General features: G+C 32.0%; 1 long non-coding RNA gene across 1 annotated transcript; it reads right to left on the bottom strand.

Annotated features, from left to right (window-relative positions):
* Positions 1 to 555: 555 nt before the first annotated feature.
* Positions 556 to 3,728, bottom strand: LOC107991346 (uncharacterized). Its single transcript, XR_007821121.1, has 7 exons — positions 3,505 to 3,728; positions 3,349 to 3,413; positions 3,210 to 3,266; positions 2,796 to 2,893; positions 945 to 1,284; positions 798 to 858; positions 556 to 706 (listed from the first exon to the last, which is right to left on the bottom strand). It is a non-coding gene; the product is annotated as an uncharacterized LOC107991346 (long non-coding RNA).
* Between the last annotated feature and the right edge of the window lie 2,275 nt (positions 3,729 to 6,003).

The following is a 6,003-nucleotide window of genomic DNA, read 5'->3' as shown; positions in this document are numbered from 1 at the left end:
TTTGTTCTTTTTTTTACACACTCATCTCATATATACTTTAGAAGAATCAATGTATTAATGCAACAATCTACACCCCAAATAGATCATCATATCTTGAAGAGTCGCGTTTCATCAACATCAAATGCAATAGGTCATTTTAAGACTTTACTCAAAAGTCATAGCAACTCTACAAGGCCCCTTTAATGTCGTTTTTCAACCAACATCTTTGATAGTATTATTGAAGCCCTTTAATGTCGCTTGGGCTTCGATGTCGGTTTAAAACCGACATTAAATATCCCAAGAATGTTAGTTTAAAACCAACATTAAAACCTTTTTTTGGTATGTTTTTACAAATTTATTTTTATTAAATTGTCCATCTTTTTATGAAGCGAAATAATCAAAAACTGACATTACGGGTCATGTGAATAAATATTTTTTCTTATGCCAACGAATAAATAAAATTATTATTCTTTTATAAACTATAATATTTCTCTTATACATATGTATATGCAAAATGAAATCATAATATTGTGTTTATATATACATTCTACAATACATGAAACAAGATCCTAATACAAGACTTAAATAAGAAATCATAAATGTCTTCGAAGTCTTCAACCTTCAATGATCACTTATCTTTCTACCCGATCATCTGGCTATCTACACAATCGCTTAGCTTTCAACCCGATATGACTTCAATCATTCTACAAACAATATTTTGTTTTTGCTAGATTCAACTAAGAACATTAGCAAATGAGAAAGAGAAAACTATGTAGAATTCAAAGTAACAAAAGAAAAAGGCATGCCATCTGATTTACCATATTTTGCAGCTAGGTCCCAGTAGCAAGCAAGCCAACATCTTTTAAGAACAACTTCTTCCTGAAATGAGAAATGATGAATTATTCCTCTCTAAATGCAAACTAACATAACAAGCTACTTTTAGTTTAAGTAAAGCAGGTATGAACCATTTCTTCTTGAGTCAAAATCATTCCTTGCATCATAGATCGAAGGGTTCCACATCAAGGTGTTAAACAACACTTGTAGTCTCTTCTTTTGCTTTCTAATTCAAGTTAGAAATAAGAGATAGCATTACTTTAAATCTATAAAAGATAAATAGGTTTAATATTCTAGACATCATAAGGCTGCAATGAATATAACCATAACTTCAGATTTGGAAGATTCAATTTCCTTGTCCCTCCATCCTTTGATTGTTTTGCTTCTTTAAGTGCAAATCTCCTCACTTCATCCCCACCACTATTTATAATAGACCTTCTCCAGCTTATTCGCAATAGATGCAGCCACCTCCTGCTACCAATCACCACAACCTCTAAAAAACACATCCACAAACTTAAAAAAACCAACCAATTTAAGTTCAAAACAAATTGGCAAACCTTCAATAAACTCCATACCAAACTTACCTAGGAGCCAACCAATCTTCTAACTATAAAAGCAGTTGAATGATTCATCGGTGTGATTAAATGGGAAGATTTAAGTAAGTGAAAATGAATCTTGATAATGAAAACTGAGGAGTCACCAGGCTTGAGATTCTCAATATTCTGATGAAAATTTCTAAATATCACCCGTAAATTAAAGGTCAAATCCAGTCTCCTTTAGATCAACAATCAAAAAAGGAATTTCACAACTTGAAAAACTCCATACATCCATTCATCATTTGTTAGACATCTCATATTTTCCTCAAATCTTTTGATTCACAATTCATAAAACTATAAAATAGAACATCATCCATATTTTTTTTATTACATTATCTTCTTCATATAACACAAACATCTTTAATCTCCACCACCAACAAAGACACGAAACATTAAGTTAAGAACATATAGAACCAAAAGCAACATAAAAAACTAAAGAGAAAGAAAAAGATAGTTATGATCAAAATCATAATCATAGAACAATCAAGAACAAACTAATCTCATATCTCATCAAAATTTTCAAAAAATTAAATAAAAGAAAACCCAGTAAGAATCAGACAAAGCAAACATACAATGTCAAGAAATTTAATGAGAAGCAAAACAAAACAACACAAACAATAGTTTATGCAAGAACCCATTACAAAAATTCAAAGATTGATGGAGAAAAAGAAGATAAGTGACAGAAGGAAATGAGGACTCGGGGCAAAGATTCCTAATGGCGGAAGAAGAAGGAATGATGATAATTGACGGCGAGGATGGGTTGACCAATGAACAAGAGGAAGCCATATTTTCCTCAAATCTTTTGATTCACAATTCATAAAACCATAAAATAAAACATGATCCGATCCATATTTGTTTTATTACATTAAAAGCATGGACAATAGAGTAATTTTTCTTTTCATTCCAACAAATGCAAAATGAAACTCAAAACAATCCCACATAATCCAAAATAGAAATTCTTCCATTATCTTCTTCACAACACAACCATCTCTAATCTCCATCACTGACAAAAACACAAAACATCAAAATTAAGAACATATAGAATCAAAAGCAACACAAAGAACCAAAGAGAGAAAAAGATAGTTAAGATCAAAACCATAATCACAGAACAATCAAGAACAAACTAATCTCATATCTCATCAAATTTTTCAAAAGAATAAATAAAAAAAAACCCAGTAAGAATCAGACAAGCAAAAATACAATGTTGAGAAATTTAATGAGCAGTGACATTTTTCTCATATTTGTGCAACCTTCAAATCTTCATTATATATCACTCTATACATTAACAAGAAGATGATAACAAAATTAAGTAAAACTACTTGTTATACTACTAACAATGAATCAAATTAATGAAAAAATGGAGAGAAGATGATTCTATAAACAAACCTTAAGTAACATACTGAAACATAATGAAAGGAGGAAGTCAACACTTAGAAATGTTGGTGCGCCCATACACTTCAATTCTTTTCTAAGATTCTCAGTCCCTATAAAGTCCACAGAAGGATTAGAGTGGTGATGAGGATATGACTTCCAAAAATATTTATTGATTAGTTTTTCTATTTGAATAAAACACCTTCTAAATTATATATATATAATTGAGTTTTAAGGAAGAAAAAGAAAATGTAAAAAGGGAGAATTTACTGGGCAAAATTCGGGTCCAAAAAATGGACAATCGATAAGCATTCATCCACATAAAACCCATCAGTTCAATATCTTCCTTCTAAAATCAAACACCAAAAATCATCTTTAAAACTCTTCCCTCTTTCTTTTTCATCAGAATGCTACAGAAATAGAGAGTACCATGGGTGGTAGGGATTGTCGACCACATCTCCGGTGTCATATTGTTCTTATTTTTTTCTGCAAATTCCATGAAAACTTTTTTAGGCAAATTGAAGAACTGAGTTTCTATCAAAATAAGAAATTAGAAAGTGGGTTTAACCTGGAATATGAGAAGAAAAAAAACATCTCAATTACCCTTTCCCCTTCCATCTTCAACATAACCCCCTTCAATTTGCAAACACGAAATTTTGAAGTTGAAGCCCTAGAAAAATTCAAACCAAGAAATAAAAGAATTGAAGGGAGATGAAGAGTGTACCTGGAAAGAGGATGTGGAAGTTCCAAAGAAGAAATGGTTTGGAAAATCTGATATTTTGATTTACATAACCAAATCGTTGTGGGTCGCCATCACCGTCCTAAATGCGGATGGGAGACTGTAGAAGTCGACGAAAAGTCAGACGCGGATGAAGGGTGGGGATATGCAAATTAAAGGATTTTCGTGGAGAGAAAGAGGGAGATAAAAAGAGTGAAATAAATTTGAAAATAAAATGATAGAAGAGTTGAAGAAATTTGAGATTTGAGAAGAGAATGAAGGAAAATTTGAGATTTGAAAATTTTAGAATTGAGAAGAGAATGAAAGAAATTTGAGAAAGATAGAAAAATCGTGGGTTTGAGAAAAGAGTAAAGTAAGAGAGATAAAGCTTCAATTTTTTATAAAATTAAAAAATAAAAAAGAGCTTTAATGTCGGTTCTCAAAAAGCAGGATGTTTAATGTTGGTTTTAAACCGACATTAGAACTCATTTTTCATTTTTTTTCCATCTAACATTAAAGGCTAGATTTCATCTAGTGTAAAGCTAATAACAGTTGTAATAGCTAGAAGGACAACAGAAGAGAATAACACAAGAAACTTTGGTAACCCAGTTCGGTCAATGTTGCCTACGTCTGAGGAGCTGCGCACAGCCCTGATGAGTAATTTTATTAAGATTCACTTTAGTCAGTATACATCAATACAACATCTGTACTCTGTTCAACTATATGACTATATAACATGTGTCTCGGCTTCAGACTTTAGGCTCCCCTGAATGCATGAGTAACTCTCCTCTATGAGGTCTGACTTCAGGCTCCCCCTGAATGCATGAGTGAATGTCTTCGACGATATCTTTATATACTTCTAAAGATTACTGTGATCACGCAAACCACTGTCTCGTCCTTTTCATTACTCATCAACAATATCAACTTAGATCAACAAGATGATCTTACAGTCATAAGATCATTATACCTTTTTGTTTCGGTAGTCAACAATCACAAACAAAACCTTCTGCTATAAAAGAATCTTTTCTGCTTTTTTTCTTTTTCGCACACCGAAATCCTCAATATATCAATCTATTTATACATATATATTATATGTATAAATCTTCTTTTCTTTTAAAGATAATTAAAAAGATTCCTAAAATAATGGGAAATCTTTTATCCCTTGAATATCTCTTATTTTTAATTAATTCATTAATCAAACATATATTTATCTTTTAATTAATTTATTAATCAAGGATATTTAGTCAAACATATTCCCATCAAATCTTTTAAGAAAAAGGCCTCTGAATAAATCTTCTTGTTGTAATCTTGAATAAAAAGCTCCATAAAGATCTACAGTGAAGCAGGTTCTTAATTAAACGTCAAATCTTTAAAAACTTTTATGCATCCTTTTTCATCTCCCTTCATACTTTTCTTCCTCCTTCTCTATAATATGCTTTAAAGTCTGATCTGATGAACCCTAATTTCTGCAAACCATCGAAATAGAGAAGAGAGACTTGAGAGAGACAGAGGGAAATTACTTCCTCTTGCATGAAGAAATGAAGATCAAAATAATCCAACCTGTTATTTTCTAGAGTAAAAATAAATATTGCAATGGAAAATTGAAGACAAATTCATTTCAATTACATTCAAAGAAAAATACAGTATTTAAAGTCTTAAAAATAACTACCCACTAACATCATGACCCTAAACTTTCTCCACTAACATCATGACCCTAAACTTTCTCCACTAATCAACATGACCCTAGACTTTCTCCATGATTACAAATCATGAATGACTAATTCCTAAGAAATAGGAACAAACTTGGACTAAATTAACTTAACAAAGATAAACACACATGAGCATGTTTCAATCATAAAGCACTTTCTTAACACTCCTCCTTGCTTTAGGAGTTGCAAACACCAAGTTTTGACCTTAGAAACTCGAACTTGCAAGTAGGCAACGGTTTAGTTAATATGTCTGCAACTTGATCTTCTGTTTTGCAGTAGACAAGAATCACCTCTCCACTTTTCTGCACTTCCCTTAAAAAAAATAACTTGATGTTAAAATGTTTAGTCTTCTTATAAAACACAGGATTATGAGAAATAGCAATAGCCGCTTTGTTATCAACAAGAATCTCCGTGCTTTTCTTCTGCTCCAGATCAAGGTCAAGTAAAATTTTCCTCAGCCATAAAGCTTGATTGGCAGTAGCTGTTGCAGCAATAAATTCTGCTTCAGCAGTGGATTGGGCTACAATCTCTTGCTTTTTCGAGCTCCAAGAGAAAACACCAGAGCTAAGAGTAAAACAGTAACCTAAAGTGCTTCTCATATCATCAATGGAACCTCCCCAATCACTATCAGAAAAACCAATCAGTTTGAACTCCTTGCCCCTAGTGAACTTAACACCAAAATCACTTGTGCCTTTGACATATCGTATCACTCTTTTTGCTGCCTTAAGATGTAATTCACTTGCACAATGCATGAAACGAGACAAAATACTCACAGCATTCAAAATATCAGGTCTTG

Source organism: Cucumis melo, chromosome 1, assembly GCF_025177605.1.
Source record: "Cucumis melo cultivar AY chromosome 1, USDA_Cmelo_AY_1.0, whole genome shotgun sequence".
NCBI classification, from domain to species: Eukaryota; Viridiplantae; Streptophyta; class Magnoliopsida; order Cucurbitales; family Cucurbitaceae; genus Cucumis; species Cucumis melo.
Note: the sequence above shows the minus strand (reverse complement) of the source record. Positions and strands in the feature narration are given on the sequence as shown.